The sequence below is a fragment of the Cylas formicarius genome, unplaced genomic scaffold (assembly GCF_029955315.1).
Source record: "Cylas formicarius isolate icCylForm1 unplaced genomic scaffold, icCylForm1.1 PGA_scaffold_1__22_contigs__length_36826433, whole genome shotgun sequence".
In the NCBI taxonomy this organism is placed as follows: Eukaryota; Metazoa; Arthropoda; class Insecta; order Coleoptera; family Brentidae; genus Cylas; species Cylas formicarius.
Window position 1 is genome coordinate 28845057 of NW_026844264.1, and position 20654 is coordinate 28865710.

The 20654-nt window shown below is 35.6% G+C and overlaps 1 protein-coding gene and 1 long non-coding RNA gene across 6 annotated transcripts in view; one reads left to right on the forward strand and one right to left on the reverse strand.

The window, feature by feature from the left end:
- Nucleotides 1-19833, forward strand: part of LOC132697509 (uncharacterized) — a 36802-nt gene extending 16969 nt beyond the window's left edge. Inside the window, exons 1-4 of one of the 2 annotated variants that reach the window (XR_009618161.1) lie at nt 14134-14585; nt 16939-17119; nt 17203-17417; nt 17766-19833. This is a non-coding gene — a long non-coding RNA (uncharacterized LOC132697509). Of the gene's footprint in view, nt 1-14133; nt 14586-16938; nt 17120-17202; nt 17418-17765 lie in introns of those variants that run through there. The other variant, XR_009618162.1, reaches the window with a different exon arrangement.
- The window catches only part of LOC132697506 (acetylcholinesterase-like), a 64781-nt gene that overhangs the window by 39371 nt on the left and 4756 nt on the right, over nt 1-20654 (reverse strand). The gene's annotated exons all lie outside the window — the stretch shown is intronic.

Below are 20654 nucleotides of genomic sequence, written 5' to 3' on the forward strand. Positions count from 1 at the left end.
ATTTCGGATTCGGCGAATTTTACGGGAGCAATATGGAGCTTTAGGAATATTCAACGTTGTCTTAGATTTATTTTCCGAAACGGTAAGGTCGTCACAATTTAGTTAAGATGATATAATTTCAACCTCCAATGTAAAATAAAATTTGAAGTATAAACACACTATATTTTGTAACTGCTTCCAAAGCACACAAAATTCTAAATAACTTTTCTTATCATCGAACTGACCAATAACTTACCTGAAATATGTGTGTGATGCACTAATTTTCTCTTTTATACAGGGAATCTCACCAAAGCATATTTCCTTCTTAACTTCATAAGATTGATAAAAACAAAAAAAAAAGTCACCGCATCAAACATATATTTATTTCTTTAACAGAATGTGTATAAAAAATTGAGAATTGGAAACAAAAAACTCAAACCGAAGCACCAATTTTACAATACAATATACAGAGCAACGGATCAGAATGTTGGCAGCTGAATGAATCAAAGAGGAGGAAAATTGATGCTGTAGAAATGGATTTTCTCAAAAGATCATGTCGCATATCTTTGTTAGAACACATAGATAGATAGATAGAGAGATAGAGAGACAAAGCGATAGAGCGATGGAGCAATGGATTGATAAGGAGATAGAGAGATAGATAGGGCGATAGAGTGATTGGTATTGGTATTAAAGGGGGACACCCTCGCGGGCATCCAAGCACTTAGGCCACCAGATGGGCCCGTTGTGCCCCCAGACCGCTCTAGAAGGCGTCTTCCTATAGAAGATCAGTAACTCCTTTAGCCCAACATCGTGCACTGAGTCCGGATCGATCAGGGCCATTCCGAAGACTCCCAATCTTGCCCATGTCAAAGCAGGGCACTCGGTGAGTAGATGATACGGGGTCTTCTCCCCTGCGATAGAGCGATAAAGAGATAGCAAGATGGAGGGATAGAGTGAGAAGATAGAGCGATGGAGAGATAGAGAGATAGAGCAATAGACCGATGGAGAGATAGAGCGATGGAGAGATAGAGCAACAGAGCTATAGAGAGATAGAGCGATAGAGAGATAGATTGGTATTGATTTCTCCACAGGCCTTTAAGAATAATTATCCTTTAAGGTAAATATCCTTTTGGGGCTGAGCTTTGAACAGCTTCGAACTGCTTTTTTTTGTGTGTAACATTTTATGCATTCTGATTAGAATTTTTCTTTCAAATTTGAAAATAAATATTATTATTATTATTTTTGTTTCTTTTCACATGCTTTTCAAAAACGTCTGCATGTACACTTTTGTCGGTGCGTCTTCGATGCTTACTTTATTCTATTTCAGTGTTCTATAGAAGCGTTCGGGATTTGCATAGAATTTTTTGTTATCGATAAAAAACTTGTATCTTTGTTTTTTATTTTATGTTTTCAAATAGTCTTTGCTTTATTGACTGCATTCTATAGTTTCCCTGACATATTTCCTTTATTGTTAATGTTATTATTGTTATTGCATAAAAGAAACAAACCTCCGTGTACATGGAGGAAACCCTATGCAAATTTAATTTGGAACTTTCAAAACGTAACAATATGTAAAATTTTCATTGTAAAATAACAAAGCAAGTGTTTGGTGTAATCAAAGGTCCTACAATTATAACAAAATAATTTCGAAGTATTCTCCGAAATAGGAAGAACTTTTGCACGAAAGTTTTCGTATTTGTCAGTCTCATATAGGAGTTACGAAGGATATAAGTTGTGGTGGAGCACCCCGTTACGCTGTGCCGTCGTCGATCCCGTCTGTTGCGATAAAGTCAAACGCAATAGTTGCGAAAGATCTGTAACGGACGGTTGTGAATTTCGTTGCAGCGTGGTGCGATTAATCTTGTGTAGGAGGCACGTGCGATTACACAGAAGTCTATAAATGATAGGTAACCAAATTACCGTCTCTTACTTTTATTCTCTGTTCGGGAAACGTATCGAGCTTGATCGGAAACGAGGATGATATCGTTAAAAGCACTTCTGAAGTCAATTGAACGTCAGCTTTATGACCCTTTCGTTTTACTGCGGCAAAGAACTAAAATATTGGCGGGAAAGAACAGAACCACTTGAAAACCGAATGAAAACGTTTCGCATTTCTATTTTCCGGCTGCGTTCCCGTACTCTATCGTATAAAGCCGTTTTACTATCGAATTTGGCACCGATGACCATCTCGCGAAGTGTACGCGGCGGCATGACAAAAATGCAGACCCGGACTATCCGCAACGCAAAATTCGTCCATATCGAGACACTTAAAATACGAAATAATTCCAAATCTACAGGTAGATTAATTAATAACTGAAAATATATACACCATAAAATTCTGAGCTGAAAACATAAAGGTTTAACCTAAATCGCTTAGATAAAATGTGGCTTACTGATTTATAGGGAGTATTGTTTTTGTTGAAAAATCATTTTTCTCCAGTATCTTTAAACTATTTGACCAGTCAATTGACTCAAATGAGTTTAGAAATGTAATGGAATTTATATTTATGTATTTACATTTCTTTATATTGAGTGGATTTTTTTTCAAGTATGGGGTATTCCTTGAAGAAGATTGGACATCACAAATTATTATAAAAAACATATTATTATTAAATAGGTAACACTCTATAATTATTATTTAAAATATTTTGATCGAATTTGACTAGTCAATTAAGAAGTGGTCAATTGACCGGTCCCAACATTAGGTACTGTAGACTCTACTAGACTATGCTGAATAAACATTTCTGGGTACATCACATACGTAACAAGTGGCTAGTTGATCCTCCCTAAATTAGAGGCCGCTAGTGGAACTGTCATTTTAATACCATATTTTGATTCTCGAATACTTCATATATTAATAACGTACTATTTCTTTGTAACGATACAAATCACAATTTTTGGATATATTTAAAGTTTTTCAAGATTTTAAAGTCGTTGATCATGCTTACTTCGCCATATCATCTGATCGGGGCTCTAATTACCAAAGTTTCCTTAAAAACAAAGTTAAATATAGAGCTGCACATGTGCAGATAATGTTGATAGGTAGGTGCTTATTATTTTGGAGTTTTTAAGTCATAGGAGTGCATCCATTAAGCAAATAAAACTTTAATCCGTATTGAGAAAAAACATTATATTATTTATTGTAATTTCTTCCAACTAATAGATGCGTTCAACAATCGAAGCAAGTGTGCGTTACTGCATCACGAACCCTGAATTACGAATAACTGCCCTGACATATGAACTTCATGACCAATAGCAATCAGAAACGAACGAAACAGCTAAAATAGAAAATATAATCCCAAAATTCATTCACCCAAACATTTTCTTTTTCAGCATTGATTTATTATTTATGTGAAACATACCCTACTGTCTTGACGAAAAGATCATTTTTTACCAACAGACATGACTTAATATTCTTTTTGACACGCAGATGTGAAAACGCAAGCACTTTTCATCTGGATAATTTTCTACGATGAGTAAAAATATTGACCTGCGCGCTTTCAGATTTTGTTTACACATTTCAGAGTCGCATTTTATCGGTGATCTTAAATTATTAAATGATGACACTAACCAATTTTGGCACATGGAATAAAAGAAATGTAGCATCATCAAGGCTTAGAAATTCACTTATAAGCTGCAAACAGTGGCCTACCTAAGGCGACAATGTAGAACCGATTTATGTAGAGTAAAAACTCAACTGGTTCACCTCTGAATGTTTTTAAGATGGCTACAACATCCTTTTTTAGTAAAATTAATAAATCTCTGACCCCGGTATTTTTCTATAACTCATGCCCAAGTACTTCCTTAAAGTCTAAAGAAAATGTTGTTGGTTTGCTTTCCTTTTTTCCTTATAGGAAATACAAAATTGATTTGTAACTAAGGATAAATTTTTAACAATCGAAATCGTATCCAAGAGAGCGTGCAGTTTAAGTTCTTTTCAACAATTTCTTCCGAGAAGTACTTAAAAATAAATCAATATTTTCTACTACCAGGAGAGAAGAGTGCAGCTCATTCATTTAAGTGATTTATGCAGTCATTTGTATTAAATCCTTTGCGATATAAAAATAGTTTATGGACAAAAATAAACGTACCATCTGATCCTTCTGGAGGTGTTGAAAGACTGTAAGTTCAGAAATATTGTTCATAAATTAAGGTATCCTAAATCCCATTGGCTTCAACTTCTGCTGATACGTATAATATAATAATTATTATTGTTATATATTTCCTTGCCGGCTTCCTTTAAAACTAATTCTCAATATATCCCTTTCTTACCATAAAATGTTAAAAATAATGAGTGAATCGAATGTACATAAATAATTATGCAATATAGAATAGATGAATTCGTTAATTAATATAATATTATGATAATATTGTTTTCATTAAACGTTACTATTTTAACAAATATTTTTATAATCGCTTCGTCATTGTAAGCAAAATTTCTCTTATAATTTTCCATACATGTTGGAGACAAATACTTCGCCTTTTCTTTGGCGTTAGCAAGCCCTCCATCCAGCTGAGTATTCTAAGAATAATTTGAGCGTTGTTTAACATGATCTTTAATAACAGTTCCACCCCATATTATAGCCTACGTTAAGATCAACACACTTTTTTGCTAAGTTGATAGCTGTATTAGTTCGTTTATTTTTTAATTTACTTTGGCATTGTAAAATTAATTTCTGTTCTTCTTTCTTCAATCCAAATTTATAATAGATAATAGATGAAGAAAATTACTTTCTGTTATTTTATAAAGCATTTGTGTTATTTTATAAAGCTCGAATCATGAGCACAGACGGTGCCCCCCCTAAACTCGAAAATGTGCGAATCTGATAGGTCCACCGTGAGAAAGTGCTATAATCATTTGAGTTTAGTGTATGATATCAGCCGATAGAGATTGTGGAGCCTGGAAATGAGAAGTGGTAATGAGGATAGGATAGATCCGGTCCTGTCAGATGAACTGCAATGCCGCAGTGACGGCGTTTTGGCCGGGTGCCCGTTAATCATTGATTCGCAACGCGGCACAAACGACAATAACGCGCACGCCGCCGGCAAACCTAACGAGCGGAATTAGGCAAATTATCGCAGATAACCGTCCTATATACGGGGTGCTACCGGTATCAATGGATAATAATAATAATAATTAGCAGATAGGAAGGGAAGAATTTATGGCCTCGGAGGAGCAGAATATTCCCGGCTTGAATTATTTCCGGGATTGACGACACATCTCCACTGCGACTAAAAGAGTACATTCGATCTACCGCCCCTCTCATCAGCACCTCCATACCGATCAGCTCACCCCTCACCCCCCAAACCTACTTCCCAAAGATACAATGCAGAGAAAAATTCTGCATCAGCAATAGGCGAAGAGCGTGAAGATTCTACAATCTGAAAAGGTTCCATATTACACTTACGGTCCAGAACCTTGCACGGTAGAAATTTAAACGCGATCAACCAAAATTATGTCGATACTATAGCGTGAAACTATTGGCTGACTTCTGGAAAGACGTTTGCTGAGACCGGAGGTTTTATGCCCGCTATTCAAGATCAAGTAAAGAAAGACACAATGCAAACTAGTATTAGAAAATACCAATTATAAAATATTATTATTAAAAAGATCAAACTAACAACAACAATCTCATGCAAAAGACCTGGAAGAACAGATTAGAAGAAAAACGTAAATACAATGCCGATCATCATATCAACGACTGATGTTGGCCCTCAGTGATCATTTATATAAGCATATGCAGAAAATTATAATTAGCACCAACACACAATGTCCGAAAATTTACAGGATGAAACCTGAAGGCACCCAGAGCCCAACAATCGCGAAAGCAACTCAACCCCTTAGATATCTGAGACTTATTTTTACTTTTATTTAAGTATTACCCAATTAACAAAAAACTTCTTTGAAAAGCCAAAGTTCACCTCAACACTGACTTGTATGAGATGTTCTTCCACTTCACCCATAGTAGATTAAACCGAAAATCTAATGTTTATAGAACACAGATTAGATAAAATGTTGTGCATTTGTCATTTAACGCTAGACCAAATCCATTTCGGAGACAGAGCGTAATAAAAATGTACAGAATACAGAAAAGTTGAAAAGGAAAGACCTCTACTGCTATGGGGTCATAACCAATTACCTGCTTTAAATTATCCACACTGAAACGTTGATTTTAACCATCGACAATTAATGTCTAATCAACTGAGCTCCGATCAATCCGAGTGGAAAAACAACTTGTCCAATTCGGCAGCCGACGCTGCTAACGCCCCTAATGACGTCAGGCGCCGAATTAAGCACTCGTTGGCGGAAACACGCTCTGGAGTTTGTTTGACGCTTGATTTAACCCGTTTAAATGTATATCCATATATTTCTGGTGAGGCCAGACGGAAAGTTCGACTTGCGGCACTACTTAAATATCCATAAGTTTATTTAACATGCGAGTACCTATAAACCGATCGGTGGATATAATAATATTGTGATTGGAGTAGATGATTTGATATTTCTATAAAGCACAAAAAAAAGGTAGACGAAGACCAAGCAGAAGCTAAAGAGAGCGAATTGATGAGAACATTAGGGATAGAGTTTTGGAATGATCGAAAACGATGAAAATTTGGTGTGGAAAGACGTTAAACGAGGTGTGTTTAAAAAGTCAGTTGACTTTTAAGTTTTATCAAAAAGTATTTATTTATTTATCAAAATTCATGTTCTCCCCTTAAAAGTAATTCCCCCACGTATGCCAACGTTTTTTCCAATTCTCGAAGCATTTCTGGTATAGCCTTGAGTTCTTTCAGTGATTTTTTCTTCTTCTTCTCAATCGTTCCAAACCTCCTTCCTTTCACGAGTTTCTTGAGTTTTCGGAACTAGAAAAAGTCGCAGGGAGCCATATCCGATAAATTTGGTGGCTGAGAAATGATTGTGGTTTTGTTTTTGGAGAAAAATTAGACACAAGCAACGATGAGTGAGAAGATGCATTATTGTGATGTAAAATCTATGAATCTACAATTCCGGAAGTTTTCTTCGTATTGCTTCTCAAAATGGCGCATAATATCAAGGTAATACTCTTTATTGACCGTACGACCTTGTGGTAAGAACTCTTGATGTACTACGCCACGATAATCAGAGAAAACAGTAAGCATTTGATCAAACTTGACGTGATGATGATTCGTCACCAGTTATGATTTTCTTTTTGGGTATATCAAATCAATCCTGCTCAAAATAGATTCACCATATGCCGTTATCATCGTTTCAAGTGTTTTGTAGCACTATTCGAATCATTTTTTTACAGCAGAAAATTGCCGAGCACACAAAACACGTCTAACGCTTCTGTCTCACAAGAAAAAAGTAAACATGCTAACTGACTGAAACTGTGAACACATGACTGCCAGACTAAATAGTAACGTCGAGTCCACCAGTAGCAAGAGGAAGCTGGAGAGAGGGAATTGATCGATTAGAGATTGATGGATTAGAGATAGAGTTTATCTATATAGATCCACAAATTTTCTACCAGTATGGTGCTGTCTTATTGAGAGCTAATCATGATTCACACGTAAATGAAATACCACTCTGCACTCTTTTTGGCGATCTCAATGGTGAGGGTTGAATTTCCATCAATCTGGATTCATTTACCATTGTTCATTGAATTAAGTTTTTCGTTTTATTAAAACAACCAGTCAACGAATACTATAGGGAAGCCGTCAAAAAAGTAATAATAATAATCATATTAAAAAAGGGTAATTACTGTTAAATGAGCAGAGAGAATGAAATGGCCCGAACTTTACTTCGACAATTCAGAATGATTAATGCCCGGACTCGACAATATGATTTAGCCTGTTGCTTGGCTTCCGAATCAATCTCCGACAGGGGATTTTAGAATTTTTGAGGGTGCTATATCAGCCCGAGAGCCAATTCGTACAACATATTTACAACGTGGAGGAGTTTATGTGCTTTTTCACTGCTTTGTTGGAGAAAACAAATTTTTTGTCTCTGATATAAGTAAACAATTATGAATGGTTAATCAGTTGCATTTTGGCGATAGAATAAGAAGGGGGTAAAGCGATTCTTTAACATCACAATACGTTTCTAAATATCCCATTGGTTCTAGCTTGTACTACCGCATATCTTACATTAAGGCACGAATATTCTACCGAAAGTAAGCACAGTTTAGGAGTAACTAATATTGGGTTAATTTAATTTAATGTAACTTCACAATCGAGTGCTGTCAAGGCCTTGCTCATTATTTAACATTCACAGGTTCCATTAACCATTATTCATGTGCGTTTAGAATGGGAATGGGCATTTGTTTTTTTGCTTTTAGGGTCTCGATAACGTTGCAGCAAATTTTGACAATTCGTCGTTTTCAATTTCTAGCCCCGATTTGTTTTTTAAATTAGATTGTCGCCTTTTTAATTAATTAAAATATTGTGATTTGCATGATTGATTGTACAGCCGTGCATTGTACGAAAGCAATGGGTACGTAGTCACGCGAAAACTGGTTATCGTCCTTTATCGTAGTTATGTTAATTGGCTATCATCACTGCTGGTAATTATTGCGCACGCAAACTTACGCATTTAACGGTTAATAAAATCGTTTTGCTTGTATTGTGTAACGTAGTTCCGCATTGTAGTTTATACAAAACCGGAATTAATAAACCGCATTAATCTCAAAAGCTTAGAAAGACACGGGTAATTTTAATTTAGTTCGAAGCTGAGGTTGTAAAATAAAAATAAGGAAAATGCAAAAACATTTAATAGCAGACTTTATTAAAAGGGCCAGAGAGGTAATAGTTGAACATTATTAACAACAAGACAACAAGATTAATTGAGATTCTGATGAGAATCATTTTCCACCGAATCCGCTCCAAATGCGATGATTACTTAGCCCGATCTCAGTACGGGTTCAAAAGAGGTACAGGAACAAGAGAGGCTAGGGTTTGTCTAAACTTAATGATCGAAAGATATTTGGAAGTGGGACGGGAACTCTATGTTTGATTTGGGAGTTACAAGAATGCCTTGGATGATCGCATACAACATCAAAAACTAATAGAAATTCTGCAAGAGACCGGGTTGGATAGTCGCGATATAATTATGATACGCAACATTTATTGGAACCAAAAGGGATGCGTCCGAATAGCAGAAGGCATCACGTCCTATATAAAGATCGAAAGAGGTGTTTATATTCAATTTTTATTCCGAATATATAATCAATCATCAGAGGACCTCACCGACGGAGCATAAATCAACGGCATGGTGATCAACAACCTCAGATACGCAGACAATAGTTGATGAATATATTAACGGAACATAGTGCAAAAATGGGATTGGACATCAATACTTCCACCGTAACAACAAATAAATATTAAAATTAATAACACCACTCTTCAAAATGTAGAGAGCCACATATACTCAATCGCCCAAATGTAAAAGTACTAAGTAGAATGGATACCCTCCCCCAGATAACTAACACAACAAAAATCAGAAAAACAACCTATCTCAGTCAAACATACGAGACTGGACAGACACAGATGGTAACACCTTCATCCATCAAGTCCAACATAGATATAAATTTGCCTTGGTGAATTTGCCTCAACAGAGGCGGCACCTAGGAGGAGGAGAGATAAATATACAACGTGAACTAAACTATTTTTGCCGATAAATTGGCAACGTCGCATGGATTGAAAATTGCAATGGTCGCCAAAATTTGTATAGTCACGCTTTCATGAAACACCCTGGAAACAGTGATAAATACGCGATATATAGTAGTTTGTCACACTATTGCAGTTTGTAAAAATGTTTTTCTACTCCCGTCTGTAAAATACCTAATTACACACCGATCTAGCGTGCGGGAAGCGTCGCTTTACCACGTCAGTTTCGTTTCCCACGAATCCGAGCCACTTCGGACATTTCTGGGATTTTACCGCACGGGTTTGGGAGCAATCGAATGTTTTCGGAGATATTTCCCACGCTTTCAATTTTGACGTTTGTCAATTCTGACAGTCATGTCAGTGAATGTATTCGTGTTTTGCTAAAATGTACCCAAAAACTAACGGTCGTAGAAAAAGTATAGTATGCAACACGTTTGGTAAACTCTATATCTCACTGGTTTTTTAAGCACTCGCTCCGCTGCGCTCTGCTCGTGCCAAATGAACTCGTGAGTCAAATACCGTTTTAACAGTAATTTTATGATCAGCTAATAACACTAAATAAGAAGTAAAATTTATTATATTCTATAAAAACGAGACATTGCAAAGGTCTTTTCAAGAAAAGATAAAATAATAATAATAATAATAATAACGAATTACTTAATAGGACCTATATATCATCGGTATCGGTCTTAGCATCTCCACACATTACCCCAACTTAAACTAACTTGTCTATCGCTAGAGAAGCTATTAATTCAAGAGGTGGAAAGAACACAACTTATTTGAGATTGCACTTATTGCATAATATAATATAAAATATATAAAAATATTTTTTATATAAAAAACGTACTCTTGGTATTTGTTTGGCCACAGTGTTTCCAAACAGTTCTGATCTAACATTGAGTCAAGCTAGCTAAAATTTAATTCCGATAAAATCCTCAGAAACTAACTAAAAATAATAATAATAACATACGAGCAGATGCGCGTTAGCTTTATTATCATCAAGAACCGCGAGGAGACGTATATATAGGTTAGATATATACATTTGTTGCACGGATCCGGAATATAAATTTTCCGGGCGACGGACGGGCAAAGTGCTCGTTTATATTCATCAGCCCAAAATCAATACCGGCTTTATTCCGGCAACTGTCCTACGTCGAGTGCGATTGTAGCACAGAGAGTTCGGGGTCACTCTCCAGGAATTCGAACAGGTGAAAATTACCCGATACTTCTGCTTTCATTAAGCTGCCGTTCGGAGTAAACTCCCTTTATCGCGAACTGCATGCCAAATAAACGTCTCCGCTTTTCGATTGCGAGATACGAAAAAAGCAAAATATCTCAGACATCGAAATTTAACTTTCGTGTCAGTTTCAGTTATATTCGTTCATTTTTTTATTATAAAAATTGGTCTGAAACTCTGATGGTAAAACGAAGCCCGAGCTATTGCTAAGACACCTTGATGATATATTAATAGTCTGGAACTTCAACAATGAAGAACTGCAAGATTTTCTGTGGCACATCAACAATCTAAAACCTTAAAATAGCTTTTTACAAAACTTCTGGATTCCTTCTGCGTCGGTTTTTGCTTAGTCGAAATTGCTGACGTTTCGCCAATCATACTGTTGGCTTGACTGAAACCAGTTTCAGTCAAGCTCTGAAGAAGCGAACAGGATGATTGGCGAAACGTCAGCAATTTCGACTAAGCAAAAGCCGACGCAGGAGGAATCCAGAAGTTTTGTAAAAAGCATTACAGTAGCCTGTGGAAGTTTCTTTGAAAAACCTTAAAATAGATTTGCTGTGGAGATAAAAAATAATGACCGAATTTCATTCTGCTTCTTCTATACCAAAAGCCTACACACACTGGACAGACAATACCTAAGCTTCTAGTCTAACCATGACACGGCGTCACAAAATCAGAAATTAAAAATATTAGTAGACAGAGTTCTTACACAGATGAAGGAAACGGGTGAAAACTATATCAAAGTTGTGGCCCAAAAAATAAAATCGGTAGAGAAACAATGCAACAAAAACTTAACCTTCACTTCGAACGATTCTCTAAAGAACCAACCATATGAAGTCGAAAGCTGCCAGTCAGAAGGACTGTTTATAAGCTACCTTTAGTGTGGTAATTTTTCTGAAGAAACCTATAGACATGGGGATCAGGAAACAGAAAAAATACGATATGTGGAGGAATCCAGCATTGCTGATCACTTTTGGACGTGTAGACAGAAATTACAATAATCGTCAATACGTAGGAGAAAACAAGTTACAGAAGCACTATATACCAGAAATGTAGCTTGCGTTAGTTTTTCTGATGATAATAAATTTGGTGGTAAATGAGTATCTTAAGAAGAACTATCAAGTGTTCCCCAAATTATTGAAATTTAATCGAGATCCTTCCTAAACCTAACGAAACAAGTGTAATTGCTAAATCTTTCACGCGTGTACCTATAAATTTCAACGACATTATGTTAAAATATTCAAAAGCCAAACAATTCGCTGCATCAAAATAAAATGTATAGGAATACATGAAGTCACGCACCGTAAGAGAGAAGCGCAAACAAATAATGAGACCGCGTAGGGAGTAGGGGATGGAGACTCCAAATAACACTCGAACACGTAAAACTCAATATTAGTGAATTTGTGCATTCGACTTAAACGAAATACATAGAGATATGGTGTCGATAATTCTTATACATAAATTACTTTACTTTGAATGCATTACGGGTTTACTTATTGTTAGATGCCCACGTCATCTAACTACAGTTACTATCAGAACAAAAAACAAAAAACGTTTAGATTTTCACAGTTATTTACTGGTTTATGACAGCTTTTTCGGCAACACAGCCTTTATGTCATATTTGATAAAGGCACGGTGTTGCCGCAACAGCTGTCATAAAGCTATAAATAACTGTGAAAATCTGAACATTTTTTGTTCTAATTTAATTGTGCATCGGTTCAATCTATAAAATTTAGTTTAACCATCATCAAGTTTTCTTTCTATTGATACATTGTTTTTAATGTTACCTGAAATGTAAAATTAAAATCACACTTCTAGTATACATTAGACATTTTTTTCCAACAGGAAGTGGTTCAGAAATGTTTTTTATCTAATTAAGGAATAAAAAAGTTATTGCACCTCAGTCAAAGTTCAGAACGTATACCATATGGCCTTACGCGCTTTTGATTTGATCTTAAATTTGTTTGCTTGATCATTTCTTCTTATGGAAAGCATGTTAAAGCTTTTTGTGTAACTGTGCTGATGAATAGAGGCCAGTTTCTATTTCTTATATTATATGTGATTCATATGTTTGGTAGTTTTGGTTAGTCCAGAAGTCATGGAACATGTTTAGTAGCACAGAATACAGTTCCAAAGCTCCCCATTTTTTCCTGGTCAAATGTGAATGTGCATACACTCTATTGCCAACGTCTTTATTTCAATTAACAAAGTAAAAACGCATTTTGCTTATGCTAAATAAATTTGTAATGTAATTTACCCTTTCTCGCCTTCCACATTGCTTCCCTTTGCTACCAATTTGCGTTATCCTTGTTGATGCGAGTGTAAATTATCCCTGCAGCTCAGGAAAGGTCCCATCGATTTTTCATTTCTAAGGTTTTATGAGATATTTTTATGTACCTTTTGTTAAAATGTACCAAACAGCCTGAGAGTGTTCTCCAGAGATACGTGCGTTTTTTTTTTGTATTTTTAAACAACTGCGACTACGCCCTGGGAAATAAAATGGAACAAAAGAAGGTCCCTCGTACATTGTGAAGTAAATTTAGAATCCTTTTTATGTTGCGAACTCTCTTCGCTGTTTTGCTTATTTTGTTCGGGGCTATAGAAAATGCGTTAATGATTCAAGAATCGCGAAAACTTTTACCCCACGATCGCAATGCCGGCTATACAACTCTCTACTGATGCCAATTTTCGACGTTATTGTGCTGTGAAGTTAAGAAATTGCATTATTCGGTTTGAAGGATTCGATATCGCATATCAAAGAGTCCGTCTTATCATCGTTATACGATAGAGCGCCTACCCCCTACGTCACTGGCATTGTCGGCTCCGCGTCACCCCTTCTTATCTATTTTATATTTTTGCTGTAGCGTACAGTTCGTTCTTATCTTTTCCCTCGAGTTTTCCTGCATAGAAGAGAAATTGTGGAACCTATATTTTTGTTTCAATACACCGATATAATAACAATTCTTGGAAAAATATGTATACAATAATGACAAGCGCCTTGATACAATTTCATTTAAATTTCATCGGTTTGAATTCTAGGAAGACCCTTGAAACGTTTACTTTCGAACGGTGTATTTCTTGTTAGATATTTTCATCCAATTATAAACACAAAAATTTAAAATGCAGGCAAATACGAATCCATAATCACCATTTATGTAAATTTTCTTTCTTTTCTTCTTAATACTTATATAAGTGCCACCAGATTTTTTTTATCAGCTCTAGTTTTGGTTAGTTGGTAATACAGATTAATTGGTATTAGTTGTGATAAATACCAAAATAAAGAAACAAATATATACTTAATGGACAAAATATAAATTTCCTACTTGAAATAAGAGTCTAATTAACCTGCAATTGTCCCTGAGCCAATCCTTATATACTAGGTTTACCAGCTTTTGAATAAATGAAAACTTGCGTTAATTTCAAAATGCTATACAAAATATCCTTGTTTTTGGTGCCTTTGGGAGAGCAGAGTCGAAAATGAGTACTCGGTTAACAAAAATTGGCCTTGAAGACATGGCGCGTTTCAAGAAAATCAAGGAGAGATAAAATCTCACTTCCACCCTGGCATATCAAGCTGTGGCTGATGAAGCAATTTGCGAAGGCTTTAAATGAAAATGGAGATTGTCTGGGTTACTGGTCACGTAATTTCCCTGGGATTAGTGCGGAAAAACTAAAAGCTGGTGTATGTGATTTCATATAAGTTAACGAGACGATGTTATGTTCATTTGTAAGTATTCCCTTGGTAATTAAAAACCTCCAAATTAAGTAGAATTGTAACATGAGTATAAAAGCCACCTAGATCACTTTCCAGAAAACTTACAATTATATAAGGGATGATGGCTTAGCTACATTATGGCCAACTACTGCTGGAGTCTTCAAGTAACTCCATTTTCTAAAGTTGCATAAAAGAAAAATGTAAAGTGATAAGCGTAGTATCGTATTGTATTTGTATTTTGGTATTTTTTTATCTGCAATAATAAGATAACAGTTATAACGTATAATATGGACAGGTCGTTTTTGATTCACTCTTATTGGCTTGTGTAATTTGCCAAATGCATCCTGTCCATTTAAAAATTTTTTAGGCATCATCAAGAACTGAGGAACAACTATGAACATGTCTATAAATAATATAGTTTCATATGTACGTCGATTTTAATAAGAATATAAATATATCGGTATAATAACTGTTAAAAATGTATTCCACGTTCCACCGTTTCCATATTCTTTTCCAAAAACAGCTTAAATTTTATTTAGACGTCGCACTAATGGCGAGCAATCTCGAGATTTCTCCGTACGCGCCTCGAATTCCGTGAAGTCGACAAATCTCTCTCATTAAACGCCGCAGGCGAATCCGTTAAGAGACGCCAAAGTTCTCCGTCAAACCGGAATAATTTGTCACGCATTTTCCGTCTCTGACGGCGTAATTTGTATTGTAAAATTAAAGGGTTCATTGTATCCCCATAGCGTTATGTTTATACCGACGTTACACGCACAAATTGCTACATTGTGAGAAGGACCTGGTTTCCAAAGGGGAACCGACAAGTTGTTGATAAAATTTCCATACCTATACTAATTCTGCAATTTATTTTTTTTCTTTAAAATTTTCCAAAAAAAAAAGAAACTGAATTAACAATTTTGGAACAAAATAGAACAAAGTTATTCAATAATTTTCATGTTACAGATTTATTAACTCTACTAAATAAAGCTGGGATACATAGCCTATTCTACGACAGTGAAATAGAAATATAGAAGGAACGTAGGGTGTGTCTCAAAGTATAGCCTTTGACGGAATAATCTGGCGCCACCAATAAAACACGGGATTGTAGGACAGACCATCAGAGACGAACTTTTAAGATGTGTTAAAAAATATAATATAAATATTACATTATGCTTTTTAGGTATATTAAATCACATTAGTACTAATAGGAAATACGAAGACGCCAAATATACACTAATTCTCAATAATTACTTAAGTTAATGTTAAATTAAATGTAAAGTCTACTTTTCAAAGAAACTTTCACAGGCTAGGAATCTTTTGGATTCTTCCTACGTCGGTTGTTGCATACGAGACATTTTTTCTCAAATTGTTTTTATATCTTTCTACATAGTCTCCTTCCAGCTCTGTACACTTCTCCCAGCGATTCTCCCATGTCTCTAATTCGCCCAAATAGAACACAGCGTTTTTCTCCACAACGTAATTGTTCACAAAGTTGATTGCCTCCGCAGTTGGCGAAATTCCTTGTCCTCCGAACGCAATTTTCAGAAAAGGGAACAAAAAGAAGTCGCTTGGGGCTAAATCTGGCGAGTAATTCGGATGGTCAAGCAGTTCAAACCGTAATTCGTAGCTTCTCGACATGGCAACCGCCGAGGTATGAGAGTTGCCTTGGTGAAACAGGTTTTTTTTGCAACTGTTGATATTTTTCCGCAATTTTTGTCCTCAGCTTGTCAATTAAAGATACGTAGTACGCTCCTGTAATGGTTTTTCTTTTTTGAAGGTTATTGATTAAGATGACTCCATGGCTATGCCAAAAAACAGTCGCCATCACTTTGCCAGTAGAAAAAGTTTTTGCTTTTTTCGGAGTCAGTTCCCTCTTGGCAGTCCACTGTTTTGACTGTATTTTTAATTCGAGCGTATCATGGTGTATCCAAGTTTTATCTACATTAATTAATCGGCGCTAAAACTCGGATTTTTTGCGCCTAAACTGCTCTAACAGAGCGTTGGAAACGTTCAATCGAACACATTTTTGGTCTAACGTGAGCAAACTCGGCACCCAACGCGCCCAAATCTTGATTTAAAATTTGACAAACATGTTTTTCGGACATTTCTATAACCTCTGCCATCTCTCTCACTTTGATTCGACGGTTGTCATTCAACCCCACAATATTATCGTCGATAGTTACAGTTTTTTGATGTCCCGAACGGTCATCATCTCCTAAGCTCTTAAGGTCACGTTGAAAATTCAGCTGCTCAAAATTTGACTGTGGTACATGACGGCGCAGATGGTCCATGTACAGATTCCAACTCAAGTTTAATTTGTGTAGGTGTATTGCATTTCAAAAACAAATATATTTGCTTTTAGTAAATAGTGACGCTATCTTCAGGGTGAGGTTGGAAACTTTTTGAGTGACCCTCGTAAGCAGGTTGAGAGTTTAACTGGAATTGAAGAGGCCAGCAGAGTGATAGGCAAAACAAGCAACGCAAGAGGAAGAAGAACGAAATACATGTTTCTTTTATTTGATAACGAAGATATTGGCATCTTTGTAAGTATATTAATGTTTTTCTTTTTCTCCATCAAAACAAAGAGTTTTCCTATCCAACTTAATATTTTTATAATTAATTTCAGGTTTTTTTTAGTATGCGTTTCGTTAGATATATAAAAATTCTCTGAATTCTACCCGGTATATAGTACTTATTATTATTGGATGCCTGCTCGCTTACAAGGGTAGATATAGCCAATTTTTATTCTGTTAAAATAAACTTTTTTTCCTTGCACTATCCGGACTACATACGGACGTACAATTATCAGTGCTGGGGAATAGATAGCAATATGAAAAATCGGTAAGTTGACTCAAACCTAGGTGGCACTACCTAACCTCGCTTGGGTCACACTTTGCATACCTATTTACATTACTCTAAACCTTACTGAAACAGACTTTAGTGAATGCTTTAGTACGGACACAAGTTCTATATTTTTATGAAGAGACAGTGAACCTTATCTCAAGAAAAATTTACTTTAAACAAACAAATAAAACAAAATTTCCTAATTTGTCTTCTAAAAAAATCGCCAATTCAGTAAAAGTCTTCCAATCTCATAATTGAGATATGAATTAAAAACTCAAAATTCATACAGAGATGCGGAGATGATTTATTGTCCAAGGCAAAATGGCATTTTTTTTTATTTTCAAGGAAGAGAAAATATCAAATAAATATAATTGTCAATCTTCTGATATGGCAAAGGCAATAAGTAATTCTATTCAATTCCATTTTATCCACTTCGAAGTCCACATCCGTACAAAGTAACATTGAAACAGCGGACCAAAGAAAGCGACCGGACGACGATTGGTGCTTTGTAGGAAATTGGTAATAAGCCAAATAGTTTTCGCATTAGACCGGTGGTCAATCGAGACGGTCACGCATCGACCTAATTGTATGACCTGAAATGGAGAATTTACTATAGACGGTCGGCGTCACCGTAAAATGATTAATAAAGGAGTTTGGGGTTGGACACAGGATACACTTTTATCGATCGTTTATATTTTCGGAGTAATATGTGCATAAGGTTTTGTACGCGTATTAATCGATTGATCAATTAAATTACAAACTTGCTGCAATTTTCTACGTCCTGCACCTACCTTGGTCTGAACACCAATATGATGATCCGAACGCGGACTCGATAGTCCGAAGTTATAGGATTTGTGTTGAAAGCTACGACAGGTGATGTATATTGAATTAATTGTAGTACAAAATGGCGTCACATAAAATAAAAATAATATAATACATAAATAAATAAATAAAAAAAATAGAGAAACAAATGTAGATGTAGGACCCGACTGTGGATTTTAAAGCGAAATACCTATGGTGCATCACAAAGTCTGCTTCGAGAATTGGTTGTGGAAGATCCAGAGACTTATAGAAATCATCTGAGCATGAATAATGCACATTTTGAAGATATTTTAGAAACAACTCTTGGAATAATTCCAAGAAGCGATAAAAATATGCGTGAAGCATCACTAACAAGGATAATATTGCAAATAACTCTTCGGTTCTTGGTCACCGGTGACAGCTATGCGTCACTCGACGCCCTGTATATGGTACCAAATGTTCAATATCACTATTTCTGCAGGACATTTTGGACGCTATATATGAAGGACTTGAAGATTATGTAAAGGTTAGTAACACAATTTATTTTGTTCTCTTGTTTATTTAAGGCTATAACTCGGGTAAGATAGGTATGTCAAGGATGACTGGTTCCGTTAATACTTGTAAACGCTGCAGCTAGGGCGGTTATCCACTGATATATTATTAGACATTTCCATAGTATGTGTTCGGGCCTGTGGCGGTGGCGAAGAAATGTTACTACACTAGGTATCCGAAGGATAATAAAAATCATCTGGTGTGGTATTCGGTGATCTCACGTATTGCTAATGCCATATAATTTAAATACTGCCTGCGCTCCTGTGTTAAGATGTTTTGAAGTTGTTGAATTTTTTAAGCTCCCCGCAGCGGCAACTGTCTTAATTGGTTAGCAATGTGTTTGCCAAATGTTGTGAACTCAGTAGCAGTTGCAATATATTGCGATATATTTGACAAGTGTGGTTCTCCATTTGTATTATCATTTGTGTTATCAATATCCAATTTTGAAATCTTTTATGCAATGTGTTGCGCTTGCTGCGACGCGTCTTCAGGGTCCTCAGTCTGCTGCGACAAAATTGAAGATTTACAGCTTTAATTTCACATTTATTATATTATTTTTGTCTGTTATTTAAAAATCATTCATTTTCCGATATTTTGGGTTTATTAATATATTGTAGAACAGCTTGTAATGTTGCTCGCCGTAGATCTCTTTTTAAACAATTTTATTTCCCCTCATAGAACCCAGCAATATATCAAATCTTTCGATCATTTCATTTCTGGGGAACTTCTACGTGAGAAGGCTAAGTTCTTCTACAAAGAAATAACAAAAAAAGCCGATTTTAAAACAAGTTTAGGATGGCTTGATGAATTCAAGTAAAGATTTGGTATCTGCCAGTTAACAGTTTGTGGAGAATCACTTTCAAGCAACTACCATACGATTTGTGAAAAAATTTACTGGTATAATAAAATAAAAAACACGCGCGCGCTTAGTAAGACAAATTCAAGGTTCCGAATCCAAGAAGAGATTAGGAAGTTAGGTAAAAACTTGACCAGAGTTTAACGAATGAAGAGATCGCAACATGGGTGTCGCATGATAAAGTATCAACGTTTAAAAATTTTATTGCTTGGGCAATTTAAAATACGGTTCCCTAAAATCGAACCGTGTTCTTGGAGGAATTAAGAAATCAAGCACAAGATACAGCGTTTAAAAATAAGAATATGTTCTTTAAAATAACATTAAGGTACAATACGTATATATTGTGTAAAATTTAATATACATACATATTAAAAATGCAAAAACATACACAGATGTTTTTTATTGTATATTCGTTAATCCGAACAATTTAATAATCCTGAAAATTAGGACTAAAGACATGGCACTGGACTCTAACACCTAATACAATAATAAAAAAAGCTTCTTTTAAGGAAGGAAGTTTTTATCGTAACCATTAGGTATTTGGTTTGATGGAATACCGCGTACTACACTCTTCAAGAACGGAGAAACGCAACCGACAAGGCAATGTCAACATTTTTTCCATTTCCAAAAAGTCAGACACAGAAAATTGATCACAACATAAAATTGTGAGCCTGATCAGTCATGTTCAATATGTATTTTACTACATAATTCAAACACGCATCCAGAAAACTTGAAGGCAACTCAAAATTCGGCTTCAGAAAACGAATAGCTAAGAATCAACCTAACATGCTAAAATGCGTAGGCATACCATGTGAAGTGACACTGCAACTAACGAACCTAACCGGTGAAACTATAAGTAATAAAATCTAAAAACATTAGAACCAAAAAAAAATTGGTCAGGTGAAATATTAGGTTAGAATAACCGAATATGAGTTCAAACTCATTTTAGAAATTTCCTTAGGCTAAATTTTACGGTTTGTTCCCACCAATTTACAAAACCGTAACACTGGATGTGTTAGACTCAA